This window comes from Hypanus sabinus, unplaced genomic scaffold (assembly GCF_030144855.1).
Source record: "Hypanus sabinus isolate sHypSab1 unplaced genomic scaffold, sHypSab1.hap1 scaffold_699, whole genome shotgun sequence".
Lineage (NCBI taxonomy): Eukaryota > Metazoa > Chordata > Chondrichthyes > Myliobatiformes > Dasyatidae > Hypanus > Hypanus sabinus.
Genome location: NW_026781551.1, coordinates 124,585 through 141,748, shown reverse-complemented (window position 1 = coordinate 141,748; position 17,164 = coordinate 124,585). Strand labels below are relative to the sequence as shown.

The following is a 17,164-nucleotide window of genomic DNA, read 5'->3' as shown; positions in this document are numbered from 1 at the left end:
TTGATATGGGAGACCAACCACCGGTCACCTGATCCCAGTTACCGCAGATCGTAATGTGAGATTGAGGTATTTTCCATATATTTGCTTTCCACAGAAATGACAACAGTTCAGTTTCCTTCTGTGGTTCCAGAGCAGAAGCTCAGTCTGTCTAATATTTCCACACAATTAAAATGGGGAAATTTGTTTATTATCATCATGTACTGAGCTACAGTGAAAATCTTGCCTGATGTACCATCCACACAGATTGATACATTCCAACAGTACATTGAGCTGATATACAACAAAATAATCACTGTAACAAAGCATTATGGCTGCAGAGAAAGTGCGGTGCCGATAGACATAAGGTGCAGGGTCACGTCCAGTTACATTGTGAGGTTGAGTCCATTTTATCATTCATTTGGCTTATAACTGCAGACAGGAAGCCATCCTTCAGCCTGGTGTTACACACTTTAAGGCTTTTGTATCTCCTCCCCAATGTCGGAGCGGGTTTGCAGCGAGAATGTCCAGGTTGTGAGGATCTTTGAGTACATGGCCTGCTTTTCCGAGGCAGGGGAAGTGTAGGAAGAGTCCATGGAGGGGAGGCTTGTTTCTCTGATGTTCACTGCTCTCCAAAGTTCTCTGCAGTTCCTTGCAGTCATGGGCAGAGCAGTAGCCATACAAAGGCATGAAGTATCGACAAGGAGCTCAGAGACCTCGGCCTTCACCCTGCCTTGTGTAGCGGGATCCTGGACTTCCTGTCAGATCGCCAGCAGGTGGTAAGAGTGGGCTCCATCTCCTGTCTCTCTGACCCTCAGCACACATACCCCACAGGGTTGTCTCTTTGGCGCCCTCCTTTACTCTCTGTGCACCCATGACTTGTGTTGCCACCCACAGCTCCAATCTGCTATTTAAATTGGCTGACAGCACTACATTGATTGGCCTAATCTGAAATACTGATAACAATCAATCAAATGCCTTCTGACTAGGCTCGGTCCAAACAAACTTTTCACCCTTCTTCAGGAGATTGGTCAGAGGAAGAGCGATAGCAGCAAAGTTCTTACGATAATATCCATCCATTCCCAGAAACCTTCTAAGAACCTTCTTAGCACTCAGAATAGGAACATGAGAAATTGCCTGGACTTTTGCCTGAACAGGAGCCAACTTGCTTTGACGTACAACATTGCCAAGATAGGTCACACTGGCATTGCCAAATTCACTCTTAGCCAAGTTAACTGTAAGGTTGTCCTAGGAAAGCCTGTCAAACAGCTTTTCTACTGCAGAGATATGCTCTTCCCAAGTGCCACTCCCTGTAACTAAGTCATCAATATAGGTATCTGTGTGTTCTAACCCTCGAATTACAAAATCCATCATTCTCTGGGATGTTCCTGGAGCATTTTTCCTTTCAAAAGGCAAAACATTGTATTCATACAACCCAGATGCTGTCACAAACACAGAAATGTCTCTACCTCTGTCCGTCAATGGAACACACCAATACCCTTTCAACAGATCAATTTTTGTAAGAAATTAGCTTTTCCAACCTTATCGATGCAATCATCCACTCTAGCGACAGGATAGGCATCAGTTTTTGTTACTGCATTTACCTTTCTACAATCAGTGCAAAATCTAACACTACCATTATGTTTGGGCACAAAAATGCAGGGTGACGCCAATCTCATTTTGAAGGCCTAATAATACCATTCTCCAGCATATACTCAATTCCCTGGTCAGCCAATTTACACTTTTCTACGTCCATGCGAAGTGGGTGTTGTTTAATCAGATTGGCTTGACCAACATCTACATCATGTACTGCTACCGTGGTTTGCTTGGGAACATAGGGAAATAAATCTTTAAACTTCAGAATTAATTCCTTCAGCTGTTGTTGTTGCTTTGGCTGCAGATGAGACAACTTGTTATCAATGTTTTCTGGAACAACCGAGTTCATTAGCCTAACTGGGACCATGTTTGGCTCGTGAAAGGTCTCAGATGAGTCAATTGGTTCATTCTCAGGGTTGCCAGTTTCATTTTTTTTGACAACAACACTCACAGATGGTACCTGCTTGTTAGAAGAGGCTTTATCATATTTATGTGCACCACCTGTGTTAGTTCAAGCCAGTTGGGTGTTTTAATAACATAATTCACATCATTAATTTGAGAGACTATTTCATACGGTCTATTGACTTTCACCTGAAGTGGAATCGTCAACATAAGGCAAGCACCTTACCTCCCACCTGGTATTTTCTTTCGCGAGCCCTGTTATCAAACCAACACTTCATTTTGTTTTGAGAAATCTTTATTTTTCGTCTCGCTAGACTACAGGCTTGGTGTAGTTTATTTTTGAACTTCAAAACATAGTCTAACGAGTTAACATGTACATCCCAGCAATCCACGGTTCCTTTTAACAAGGTCAAAGGTCACTCTGCGACCAAATACAAGTTCAAATGGAGTAAAGCCCAGTGATTCCTGTACTGACTCTCTTTCTGTGGACAAAATCAAATGTATTCCTTCATCTGGACAAAAGCAAAAGTATTCCTTCATCCCAGTCTATTCCATTTTCAACACAATATGTCTTAATCATTGTTTTGAGGGTAGAATGAAATCTATCTAAAGCCCCTTGTATGGTACGCAGATGATGCAATTTGTTTTGCTCCCAGTTCAGAAACTACCTGCTAGAATAATCCAGATGTAAAATTACATCCTTGATTGATCAGACTGGATTTCTTTAGGCAAATCAAATAAACTGAAAATCTTGGTAAGAGCCTTCGCCACAGTTTTAGCTTTAATATTTCTGAGAGGCATTGCCTCTGGGAATCTGGATGCAGTACACATAATAGTTAGCAGATACTGATGGCCAGCTTTAGTCTTTGGCAATGGGCCAACACAATCCACTACAACTTTGGAAAAGGGTTCACCGAATGCAGGTACAGGCCACTGGGGCGAGCTCATTAGGTTTACCCACAACTTGACAAGTGCCTTTTGGAAACTCTTATTCAGGGTAAACATAACTTTATGAGTTAAAGCAAACCGATCTGCTAATCTAGCAGATTCCTGCATAGTGGCAGCATAATTTCCATCTAAATACGTCTTTATGTCATCAGGGATGCACCTTCTGAATTCTTCAATTAAAACCAACTCTTTCAAGCTGTTAAAATCATCATTTACATGTTCAGATATGCACCAGCGGTCAATGCACACAAGTTTCTCATAAGCAAATTCCACATGTCTGGTCCACAGATTTCTTCAAATTTCTAAACTTTTGCCTGTCTGCTTCTGGGACTAACTCGTAAGCTTTGAGCACAGCCTGTTTCACTGGGTCATAATGTGTGGTGCGTGACCATGTGGTTAAGGTGGTGAACTAGCGATCTGAAGGTCATGAGTTTGAGCCTCAGCCGAGGCAGCGTGAGTGTCCTTGAGCAAAGCACTGAACCACACACTGCTCCTGCACATTTATAGCCCAGTGGCGATGATTGGGTCAGCATAAATAAGTAAATAATAAGCTGCTTCAGCAACTGTCAAAGCAGTATAGGCTTGCTAAGCCTTTCCCTTAATTAGACTTTGTAAGAGAATCTTCTTTCTGCTTTTCTGCCTCTCCAGCTTGAAATTGCCTCTGCCTTTCCGGAGCCTCCATCTTCAATTTTTCTAACTTGTACTGGAGCTCAAGCTCACGAGGTTTACTTTCAGGAAACACCTCCAACTCCTCCACTTTAAACACACCCTCAGATACATAATGTTCAGCTATTATCCTCTGCATCTGCACCCTCCTGATTGTCAATTTCACCTTAGCAAGTATTAACATTCTAGCAATACTCAATAACTCAATCCTTCTGGTGTCCTCTAATGCTTGAGAGGTTCACACTTCCAGATATCTATCAACATCCATTGCTGCTGATTTTCCACACAGAAATAAATCAAAAGGGATTTATCCAATGAAATCGATATTAAATCAATCCTTAAAGTTGTTTATATCCCAGACGCAGGCCCCATTTTGTTATAAACCATAACACTTTAGAAACGAACCAGCAGCAACAGACTACTACCAGTGGCCACACATTTTAATTCCACGTCCCATTACCATTCTGATATGTCTATCCATGGCCTCCTCTACTGTGAAAATTAATCCAAACTCAGGTTGGAGGAACAACACCTTATATACCGGCTGGGTAGCCTCCAACCTGATGGGATGAACATTGACTTCTCTAACTTCCGTTAATGCCCCTCTTCCACTTCTTACCCCATCACTGACATATTTAATTGTTTGCATGTTTTCCATGTCTCTCTGATGCTTCCCCCGCACCTTTCTTTCTCCTGAGGCCTCCTGTCCAATGATCCTTTCCCATCTCCAGCTCTGCATCACTTTCGCCAATCACCTTTCCAGCTCTTAGCTTCATCCCATCACCTCCAGTCTTCTCCTATCATTTTGCATTTCACCCTCCCCCCACTACTTTCAAATCTCTTTGTATCTTTCCTTTCAGTTAGTCCTGACGAAGGCTCTCAGCCTGCAACGTCAACATTTCTTCTCCTTATCGATACTGCCTGGCCTGCTGGGTTCCACCAGCATTTTGTGTGTGTTGTTTGAATTTCCAGCATCTGCAGATTTCCTCATGAGTGTTATGTGTATAAATCTGTAGAAATAAACTCCCAAACTATTGAGCTCGGGGGAAACAAGGCTTGGAGTCTTGAGATGGTAAAGTATGAAAGTTCAGTTCAACTACAGAATAGGTGATGAGAGAGAGATAAATGTTGAGAGAAGGCGATTATGTCATATTCCACAGGTTTCATGGTGGTAAAACGAGACCAACAGTCGCTGTAGATTTTATCTGTCATCCTTCCAAATACACATACTAATTATCACCCGAAGTGACTTGTCATAAGGGGTATCATCTTCAAGTGAACTACCACACCACAGCCAGGCAAGAGTTAACACATAAGTGGTCTCCACAGGATACCCCAAATCAGATCCTCTGCTATGGATCAAATGAGGTGACAACCACACATTCGATGTACGGTGAATCGATAATTTGTCCACCCTTGTGGGCAAAGGAAAGTTACAAACAGTGACCCTTGGCCACTAGTTCCCTGGTTTCAATTCTTCCATTTTTCCTCCTTCGTCTCCGTCTGTCTCTGTGTGTTTGTGTCCTCGGTTAAAACTAAACAAGCTGCACACAATGTAAACAAGCTGCAAATCAGACTGATTTGTCTTTTTAATCTCTCCCTCTCTCTCTCTTAAAATGAAAGTCCACAGCAAACAAAACCTAGGGATTCATAACAATGGCCACTCCCCACTGTGAGCTGACAGGTGTGCCAATAGGTGGGATGACTGTGTGAATCCTTTCCCACATTCTCAGCAGGTGAACGGCCTCTCTCTAGTGTGAACTCGCTGATGTCTCTGCAGGGTGAATGACTGAGTGAATAATTTCCCACATTCTCAGCAGGTGAACGGCCTCTCCCCAGTGTGAACTCGCTGATGTCTCTGTCGGCTGGATAAATTAGTGAATCTCTTCCCACAGACTGAGCAGGAGAACGGCCTCTCCCCAGTGTGAACTCGCTGATGTACCAGTAGGGTAGATGACCGAGTGAAACCTTTCCCACATTCTGAGCAGGTGAACGGCCTCTCTCCACTGTGAACTCGCTGATGACTCTGCAGGGTGGAAGAGTCAGTGAATCTCCTCCCACATTCTGAGCAGGTGAACGGCCTCTCCCCAGTGTGAACTCGCTGATGTCTCTGTAGGTTGGATAAATGAGTGAATTCCTTCCCACAGTCTGAGCAGGTGAACGGCTTCTCCCCAGTGTGAACTCGCAGGTGATTCTGTAGGTTAGCTAACCGAGTGAATCCCTTCCCACAGACTGAGCAGGTGAACGGCCTCTCCCCAGTGTGAACTCGCTGATGTCTCTGTAGGTTGGATAAATGAGTGAATTCCTTCCCACAGACTGAGCAAGTGAATGGCCTCTCCCCAGTGTGAACTCGCAGGTGATTCTGTAGGTTAGCTAACCGAGTGAATCCCTTCCCACAGACTGAGCAGGTGAACGGCTTCTCCCCAGTGTGAACTCGCATGTGATTCTGTAGGTTAGCTAACTGGTTGAATCCCTTCTCACAGACTGAGCAGGTGAAAGGCTTCTCCCCAGTGTGAACTCGCTGGTGACTCCATAGGTGGGATGACCGAGTGAATCCCTTCCCACAGACTGAGCAGGTGAACGGCTTCACCCCAGTGTGAACTCGGTGATGACTCTGTAGGGTGGATGACTGAGTGAATCCCTTCCCACATTCTGAGCAGGTGAATGGCCTCTCTCCACTGTGAACTCGCTGATGTCTCTGTAGGCTGGATAAATTAGTGAATCTCTTCCCACAGACTGAGCAGGTGAATGACCTCTCTCCACTGTGAACTCACTGATGTCTCTGTAGGCTGGATAAATGAGTGAATCTCTTCCTACAGACTGAGCAGGTGAACGGCCTCTCCCCAGTGTGAACTTGCTGATGTCTCTGTAGGCTGGATAAATGAGTGAATCTCTTCCCACAGACTGAGCAGGTGAACGGCCTCTCTCCAATGTGAACTCGCTGATGACTCTGTAGGTGGGATAACTGATTGAATCTCTTCCCACATTCTGAGCAGGTGATCGGCTTCTCCCCAGTGTGAACTCGCTGGTGTCTCTGCAGGATGGATAAATTAGTGAATCTCTTCCCACATTCTGAGCAAGTGAATGGCCTCTCTCCACTGTGAACTCGCTGATGACTCTGTAGGGTGGAAGAGTCAGCGTATCTCTTCCCACATTCTGAGCAGGTGAACGGCTTCTCCCCAGTGTGAACTCGCTGATGTCTCTGTAGGTTGGATAAATTAGTGAATCTCTTCCCACAGTCTGAGCAGGTAAATGGCTTCTCCCCAGTGTGAACTCGCTGGTGTACCAGTAGGGTAGATGACTGTGTAAATCCTTTCCCACAGTCTGAGCAGGTGAATGGCTTCTCCCCAATGTGAACTCGCTGGTGAGCCATTGGGTCAGATGACTGAGTGAATCCTTTCCCAGAAATTCAGCAGATGACCAGCCTCTGCCCAGTGTGAACTGACTAGTGTGCCACAGGTGGGATGACCGACTGAACCCCTTCTCACACACAGAACGGGTGAATGGCCTTGCCCAGTGTGAACTTGCTGATGTACCTTCAATTGTGATAACCGAGTGAATCCATTCCCACTGTCTGTGCAGGTGAAAGGCCTTTCTCCTGTGTAAAGTGACGGGCTTGCGAGTTGTTCAGATGACCAAGTGAATCCCTCCCCACAGTGTGAGTAGGAAGGATGGTCGATTGAATCCCTTGCTCCACTTATTAAATATCTAGACAGAGACAACAAAACTGTTGTGCCGTGTTTGAGCTTCCTGGAGACGAATTCCTTCTCATTTTTAACCTGTAAAAAGATTTACAAAATCCATCAATGGGTGTAGGACAACATTTCAGATGACATTACTTGAGTTGCCAAAGTTTGATCTGGTATCACACTGTTACAGTGAGGTTCTACCCAAGTTGGACAGAGAAATCATCTCCTGACTGGGCAGAGTGCTGGTATCTGGAATGACCATCAATTCCCTGATACTCTTCCGGTCTGTATAAGAATGGGGCATTTCTGCCGTCTCCAATCTGTGCCTTTGCTCAGTTTGACTCACTCCATTGGTATTATTCCCTGTTCCCACTGAGCTGCATTGGTTCCTGGCCCCACAGTAACTGAAACACTCTCACACAAATAGTTTTTCTTGACATGCAGCTGGGATCTTCTTTTATGTAGTATTAACTTAAAGTACCCAAAGTTTTAACGCCATATAAAAAATTCCTGCTGAAATAACTGGTTGGTTCACACAGCTGTCAAAAGGGGTTAGAGTGAATTTTTGTATTATTTCAAGTTCTTGTCACAATCATGAAAAATTTCAACACAGAAACAGGCCCTTTGGGCCATCTGGTTTGTGCTGAACTATTTAAACAGTCCACTCACACACCTCTACCATCCAGGTACCAACACAAACCTCTTAAATGTTGAAATCGAGCTCGCATGCACCACTTGTGCTGGCTGCTCATTCCACAGCCGGATGACCATCTGTGTGAAGAAGTTTCCCCTCATGTTCCCCTTAACATTTCACCTTTCACCCTTAACCCATTGCCTCTGGTTGTTGTCCCACCCAATCTTCGTGGAAAAAGCCAGCTTGCATTATCACTATCTGTGCCCCTCTATCACAATCAATTCTCCCCTCAATCTTCTGCATTCCAAAGAATGAAGTACTGATTTGTTCAATCTTCACTTATAACCCAAGTCCTCCAGACATGGCAACATCCTTGCGAAATTTCTCTGAAATCTCTGAACTTCTTTTACATCTTTCCTGTAGGTAGGTGACCAAAACTGCACACAATACTTCAAATTAGGCCTCACCAATGTCTTCTAGAAGTCAACATAACATCCATCTATTGTTATCAGTACTTTGGTTCATGAAGGGCAATGGGCTGAAATCATTCTTTCCATCCCTATCTACCTGTGATACCACTTTCAGTGAATTAAGGACTTGTATTCCCAGGTCCCTTTCTTCCACAACACTCTTCCGTGCCCGACCAGTCACTGTGAAAGACCTCCCTTGGTAGGTCATACCAAAGTGTAACAACTCACACTGGTCTGCATTAAATTCCATTTTCCTTTTCTCAAACCATTTTCCCACCTGGTCCAGATGACACTGCAATCCATGATAGTCTTCTCGCAGTCCGCTAAACCCCCAGTCTTGTTGTCATCCACAAATTTGCTGATCCAGTTAACCACACTATCATCCAGATTACTGATATAGATGACAAACAACAACAGATCCAACACCGATCCCTGTGGCAACCAATAGACACAAGCCTCCAGTCAGAGAGGCAACCATCTGCTACCACACTCTGGCTTCTCCCAAAGACAGTGTCTCATCCAATTTACTGTGTAATCTTGAATGCTGAGTGACTGAACCTTCTTGACCAACTTCTCATATGAGACTTTGTTAAGTGCCTTGCTAAAGTCCATGTAGACAACATCCACTGCCTTGCCTTCATCCACTTCCCTGATAACTTCCTCGAGAGACTCTATAAGACTGGTTAGATATGACCTACCATGCACAAAGCCATGCTGTCTATCCTTAATCAGTCCACACCTATCCAGATACTTACAGTATATACTTGGTTCCTGCACACACATTCCAATAACTTTCCCAGTTCTGATGTCAAGCTCACCAACGTATTATTTCCTAGTTTATTTTTACAGCCTTTCTTGAACAGCAGAACAACATTGTCTGTCCTCCAATCCTCCAGTACCTCACCTGTTACTGAGGATGATTTAAATATCTGTGCTAAGGCCCCGATAACTTCTGCACTTGTCTTCCGTAGGGTCCTAGTGAACAACTTGTCAGGCCCTGGGGATTGATCCACACTAATTTGCCTCAAGACAGCAAACCCCTCCACCTCTGTAATCTGTACAGGATCCATGAAGTTGATGCGGCTTTGCCTCACTTCTCTAGACTCTGTGTTCATCTCTTGAGTAAATACGGATGCAAAAAAAATCTCCCCAATCTATGCCATACTTTCATATGGATTACCATTCTGATTTTCCAGAGAATTAATTTTTTTCCCTTGCAATCTTTTTGCTCTCAACATATCTGCAGAATCCCTGAGGATTCTCCTTCACCTTGTCTGCTGGGGCAACCTCATGCCTTCTTTTATTTATTTTATAAGTATTCACTTGAATTTCCTGTATTTCATAACTACCCCATTTGTTCCTATCTGCCTGTACCTGGTATAGACAATAGACAATCGGTGCAGAAGTAGACCATTCGGCCCCTGAAGTATGCACCTCCTTTTTATTTATCTGGGAGAGGAAAGCCAAAGGGGTGATAGATCTGCATGGTGGGAGATGGGGGTAAGGGGGGGGGGGTTAAACGAAAGTTGCAGGGGGAATGGGAGCCTGAATAACAGAACAGAGAGTGGAGAGTTTGTGGAGACAGATGTTGTTCAGGCCTCAGACAAAGTCAGGAATTAAAAAGTTGAGCATGGTGCAGTGAATATGCTGAGCCCTGTATATTTCAATACAAGGAGCAGCGCAGGAAAGGTGGATGTGTTCAGGACATGGATAAACACCTGGAATCAACACTAGGATCTGGCAACTGTGGTTTGGGACAGGCAGCTTTATGGCAAAGGTGTGCTTGGTAAATGGGAGGCCTTCAAATCAACATTTTGAAAGTAGTAAGCGGGTATGTCAGAATAAAAGGTAAAGATAGAAACTGTAGGGAAACTCGGATTGCAAGAGATATTGAGACCCTGGTAAAGCACAAAATGGAATTGCATAACAGGGATAGGCAGTCAGTTTCTTATGGAGTATAAGAAATGCAAGAGAACACATAAGAAATAAATCAGGATGGCTAAAAGATGGCATGAGGTTGCTGTCACAGAAAAGGTGAAGGATAATCCTCAGGGATTCTAGTGATAGATTAAGAGCAAAAGGATTGCAAGGCACAAAGTTGGTCCTCTGGATGACCGGAATGGCAATCCACGTGTGGAACCAAAGCAGATGGGGGAGATCTTAAATATTTTTCAAACTCTATTTACTCAGGAGACGAACAAAGGGTCTATGGGAGTGTGGAAAAGCGGCATTAACCATTTCAACCCTGGGGAAAAAAAACACCCCTCTGGCCACTCACACGCTCAATACCCCTCATCATTTTATACACAAAAAAATGTCTCTAAATATAAACAAGGAAACTATACATTGCACAATCTACTTTTCATGATTCAGTACATCTACACAGACAGGTGTGTAAAAAGGGCCCAACGAATATCAGGGACAAACAGGCCCAATTCATCACAACCTCAAGCTGTTCCTGCTGCTACCATCCAGGAAACGGTACCACAGCAAAAGGACCAACAGGCCCCGGGACATCATCTTCCACCAGGCCATCAGACTGATTAATTCATGTTGATACAATTGCATTTCGATGTTATATTAACTGTCCTATGTGCAAACTATCTATTATAAATGACTATAAATTACACATTGCACATTTAGATGATGTAAGGTAAATATTTCTACTCCTCATGTTTATGAAGTATGTATCTAATAAAGTCAATTCAATTCACCCTCTCCACTATCTGATCTGTCATTCTGGCTCCCATTCCCCCTACAACTTATTTTAACCACATCACCCCCTCCCCTGCTCACTGCCACTAGCAAGTCTTACCACTAGGATATTCGTCCCCTCTTGTTCTGTTCCTCTAACTAATGAATGCCCTATCAGCCTTTTGACTTTCCTCTGCCAGGTAATTCCCCCCAACAGCTTCTAAAGTGGTCCACCTGTTGTTGTGGGGGATGGCCACTAGAGTACTCTGCGATGCCTATTTAACCTCATTCCCCTTCCTGATTCTCACCCAGTTTCCTGTGTCCTGCACCTTGGGAGTAACTCACCTCTCTTCATGTCATATCTATCACCCCCTCCAACTGCTGGATGATCTGGAATTCACCCATTTCAAGTTGCAGCTCCTTAAAGTGCAGGGTTACAAGCTGTAGCTGGATGCACATCTTGTAGGTGAGGGCATCAGGGACACTGGACGTCTCCCCTCCTTCCCTCCAATACCCCTCTAATTTGTAATAATCTCCCCTCTGATTTGTAATAACCAGTGTGCAGATATATCTTGCACTGTGCATTTTTTACCCAGTGACAAGATGTGCACAGTGAATTTTATATAAAGAGGATTTCATTTTAACATCTAGCAAATCACTGTCAATAGGAACTTTGATCTCCTCTGGGTTTGATCGAGTTCATCTGCACTCTCACACAACCTATGTAGCAGGCCTGGAACAGGAAATGGAGGATTTTCTCACCAAAGCTTTTGCACATTGTCCATATGTGGTTTCCTTGCTAAATTACACTTTAAAAAGTCAGATTTCCAAATATCACTCCACTTCTTCCCACTTGCAAATTCTCCAGCAACTTTTGCATCACCAAAATGCAAACAGGCATCACTAGTTTCTGTATTCTACATAAATATTCCCCCTGAACCCTCCCCCAATGACTGACGGTGGTGAACTCAGTGAATGAAATCCCAATGAATATGAAGGGAAGGGCAGTAGTCTGTCTTACTGGAGTCTGGCACATTTGTGATGTGAAAGCTACTTGTTGCCCAGGGCAAAGGTGTTTGATGTCATTACGTACCCAGAGAGAATGGGACAAAACATGTTCTCACCGGTAGAAAAGTCCAGAGCAAGAGGAGGTAGAGGAAGCAACACACACAAAATACTGGAGGAGCTCAGCAGGCCAGGCAGCATCTACGGAAAAGAGTCATAATGCCGATTTTCTCAATTGCTCATGTAAAAGATTTTGTTCCCTTTCTCCGAGTTCCTAATCCTTGCATTTAGATAGCTGGAGCTCAGCTCTGTCTGAGAGATCCATCGGTTCCCATTCCCTCATCAGCCGGGAGCTCCCCGGGGTCCGTGTACGGATCGTGGGGCTGATAGAGAGGGAAGAGGGCAGGACTGTCCCGGGGTTGCTGGTCACGGTGTCCGAAATTCAGATGAATTATCCCGAAATCGGTGTTTAAGATAAAAACACGGAGAATCGCTCTTACCTGCAACCGACATTTTCAAAGGCTTCTGTGTAGTGCGCGCATGCGTGAAACTCAGGGACGGCCTCAGCCTGACGCCTGCGCATTTCAACAGCGCTTCAGCGCCGATGAAATTCTTAACGCATGGCCCTATGGGTAATCACGGTGCCAATAAAGATTTCTGCAAGCACCAGTTCAATGTCCATATCTCATTTTATTTTATCTTGGGTATAGAAAAAATCTGCAGCTGTTTTAACGCAGAAAGCGGCTCCCATAACCAATATACTCAATATCAACGTGTATCTAATGCCAAAGTAAAATGCAGATATAAAACACAGGAGTTTCTGCAGTTGCTGGAAATACAGAGACGCATACACACAAAACAATTTAGAGAGCAACTAAGCAGCGGAGTACACAGGCTAGGCATGCGGAAGGGGCTCTGCCTAAACGTTTTCTATTTATTCCTCTCCAAATTTCTGCCTGATCTGTTGATATCCACCTGTGTTTTGCAGAAATTAACCACCTTTTTTTTCGATCAACCAGTTTCCAAATGCTTCTAATCTTTCACTTTTAACCACATCTTGCTGGTCTTATTCGTCCTCCTCCTCTGGACCCCATTTCTCTCTGGAGCCCCTGATTCAGGCTGGCAACTCTTTTGTTTCTGACTCTGCACCATCGAAGATTCACTCGCTAGTCTGCTGTCAGACTTTAGAGGTGCATTGTGTTACGAGACCGCAGGTTCGTTTACTGTGAGTGTCGCTTTAAGTGGCTGAGTGAGGCGGGGCTGTGACGTCAGACACAAGCTGCGGCAGCGGGAGCGGGAGAGGGAGACAAGCTGTTGGAAATTCAGCGTGTGACTGCTATAGGCTGCAACTCTTCCATGCCCAAAAGGTACGGTTGATCTGATCATCGGCACGCAGTGCACAACGGATGTGTGACTGTCACTTCGTATCATCCATATTTGTGGATTTGCTGGAGTATCCTGTGGTATCACTTTTGTTGTCCCTTACCTGGAATCGGGGTGTTCTGTGGTAACCACTTGAAGACGATATTCCTGTGACTGTCACCTGGTGATATTTCTAATCTTCGGCGACTGTTATTTCGTTTACCCAGCGTTGAATGGGTGTGGAGTTCTTCATAATTGCCTTCTCTCTACATTTCTCTCTACTTTTCCACTCTACCATCTGAAGACTTTAAGCATTGTTTCCCAAGCTTGATAGTTTGGGAGCTATATATACGCATAACACTGTTAACTTCTGTTTATTTCATTTAATCTTTTATATTTGGAGTAGATACTGTTAGGTACCCCATGACGGGTCAAAGATCCAGCAGAAATAGAAAACACCGTTTAGTCTGGTATTGCTATAAACTAATGCTATTTATTAGTAACTCCAGCAATATAAATGCAGATATATCAAACAGGTTATCAATGATTTTATATATATATATATGTGTGTGTGTGTGTGTGTGTGTGTGTGTGTGTGTGTGTGTGTGTGTGTGTGTGTGTGTGTGTGTGGGTGTGTGTGTGTGTAAGTAGGAAAGCCAAGCTCCTTCACGCCTCGGGGTAAATGGATACCGTCTTACGGTGATGAGTGAAGTTCGATTCATTTCGTAGGATTGAGTCGAGTAGTGATGGAGAGAGAGAGAGAAGGAGAGGTTTGAGTCTTCAGGTAAGCTGACGCCGTCGATAGTCCCGTCGTCCTCCGAAATCCTTTGGAAGTCACCAACTGTGACCACTACAAACGGGACCGTTCTTCTGTGGTGGAGTTATTAACCCAGGCGAGGGATGGGCACATGAATAACTCCCCACCGGTCACAGCCTTTTCACACTGCGAGAGCCACTGATCGATGCTCCGGATCGATCTTCCAAAGCCCAACTTTTTCTGTGGACACAACAAAGCTCATTCAGTGTCCAAAACCATGTGTCTGGAGGTCTATCAGCGGACCTCCTACTTATCTCACCGTGCTGAGCCCCAGCTGTCCATCAAACAGTTCCTCCCTTCTCTCTCTGTAAGAACACAGAAGCTGACAGTGTCCTTGTAAAAGTGTAAACAAGCTTGCAGATAAACCGTAACACTCTCTCTCTCCACCTTCCCTCCCTCCCTCTCTCTCTCTCTCTCTCTCTCTCTCTCTCTCTCTCTCTCTCTCTCTCGTTAGGGTCAGGGTTAGGGTTAGGAGGTCTGGAGGTCTATCAGCGGACCTCCTACTTATCTCACCGTGCTGAGCCCCAGCTGTCCATCAAACAGTTCCTCCTTCTCTCTCTGTAAGAACACAGAAGCTGACAGTGTCCTTGTAAAAGTGTCAACACGCTTGCAGAGAAACCATTACACCATCTCCGAGCAGTCTTTCTTTCTCTCTCTCTCTCTCTCCCCTCCCCCCTCTCCCTCTCCCTCTCTCCAACAAGGTGTTCGGTGTTGAACAACAACTCCCTCTCTCTTTTCAAAAACACAGTTCGTAGGTGTAATTCAGGACCCCATCACAATACTAATGAAGAGAGTGGTTTTAACATCGAAACCAGATCTATTGCTGCTGATATGTAACAATTGCAACAACCCAGCTGTCTGAGGCACAATCCTTTAAAATTGGTGAAAATGACCCAAAACGTTGAAAAGAGCGGGTAAGAAGGAGTTTAACCAACTTCGTCCGGAGCCCTGAAGAACGTCACAACCACAGTGAGATCGTCTTATTCAGCCTGGAGAAAATCATGCAGGAAATTCATGCAGGTGTATAAGATGATGAGAGGCATTGGTCGTGTGGATAGCCAGAGGTTTTTTCCCAGGGCAGAAACGGCTAACATGAGGGGGAATAGGTTTAAGCTGCTTGGAAGTAGGTACAGAGGACATGTCAGAACTAAGTTTTTTAAACAAAGAGTGGTGTGTGTGTGGAATGCACCGCCAACGACGGTGGTAGAGGCGGATACAAAAGGGTCTGTTAAGAGACTCTTGGATAGGTACATGGAGCTTAGGAAAATAGATGGCTATGCGGTAGGGTAATTCTAAGCAATTTCTAGAGTAAGTTATATGGTCGGTACAACATTGAGGGACAAAGTATCGATAATATGTTATAGATTTCTGTGATTCTATGACATTCAAGGGAAATCTCCTATCCCACGGAGTGGTGAATAGTTACAACCTGTCATCACAGGGAGGGTGAGAGGGGAACGGCAGGGATAGATTTTCATATACTGATATGGAACAGAAACATGGGCAGGGACCAGCTGGGCGGAGTGGCCTCTCAAGAGAGACACGGGATTTGATACAGAACTGATTTATCTTTCACAGATCCACAATATTAAACACCAGTCTAGTTTAAGGCTAACATCAGCAGAACAGACTCCTCCAATGCTCAGTGACCAGGGTTCAGTCCTGGGTGCGATGAGCAGCCGCAAGAACTGCAGAATCTGACAGTAACAGTCCCTCATGAACCTGCAGCTGGCTTCAGTCACCCTGATGGTGAAACATTTAACACGGAGCTGATTTTAATTTCCTCCCTGATGTGAAGTTGCTGGTGCTGCAAGCAGCTGGGATGATTGAGTAAAACTCTTTGCTCTCTCCGGACAGAAACTTGGCCTCTATTTATTGTGAACTCACCGGAGCATCACAAGGTGGGTTAACTGAATGAGTCTCTCCGCACGCACGGAGCAGGTGAACAGCCGTTTCCCAGTGTGAAGCTGTAGATCTCGGTCTTTGGTCTTGACCCGAAACGTTGACTGCTCATTTACACGGATGCTGCCCGACCTGCTGAGTTCCCCCAGCGTCTTGTACGTGTTGCTTTGACCACAGCATCTGCAGTGTACTTTGTGTTCAAGCGCTGGTGAAATGACAGATACAGCCGAACTAACGTGTTGTTGTGTTCGAGATTCCCATACACAAATCCTTTGACTTTCCTACACTGTTAAAAGTTTACAAAGCAAGTCAGTGGGTGAAGGACAACAATTCAACTGAAATAATTTTAGTCTCCATGGTGCCTTCTAGTTAAAAGACTGTCACATCTCAAAACAATTTAGACGAACAAGATTTCATCTTCTAACTGGCCACAGTTCCGGCATCAGGCACAACATCAAACTCTCTGCTTCCCTCTCTGTATCAAAATGAATCATTCCTCCCCTTCATCAGTCTGTGACTTGGCTCAGTTTGTCTGTCTCCTTCGCATTCTGAGCATGCGCCACACACCCACTGAGATCACATTTTATTGATGGCGTGGCAAAACAGACAGGTACTGGTTTGGCTTTTGGCAGAAAAAGGGTGTGTGTGTGTAATGTTTGGAGAACAATGCTGCACTTTCATACGGGACAATACTAGCCCAGAAGGGTCTTTCACCAGAGCAATGAATAAATTAAAGAATCTGCGAACGGAGGTCAAACAGAATGCAGGGTTTGGACATCAGTTCTTTGATTGGTTAGAAAGTAGACTCGGAGGATGGGGAGCATGGCTGACGAAAATAGCAATAACTCAGTATTATATAGTTGAGCTGTGCGTTTGTGCTGTGCTGCTTTCTTCCTTGTCTCAAATCTCTTGTAGTGCGTGCTGCAACCAAACAATTTCCGATGCTCGTGGCAATTACTGAAGCAAGCTCAGTGGAGAAAGAAACACCGAAAATGTCTCGTTA

General features: G+C 44.6%; 1 pseudogene; it reads right to left on the bottom strand.

The window, feature by feature from the left end:
• Positions 1-4,858: 4,858 nt before the first annotated feature.
• Positions 4,859-17,164, bottom strand: part of LOC132389905 (zinc finger protein 850-like) — a 35,085-nt pseudogene continuing 22,779 nt past the window's right edge.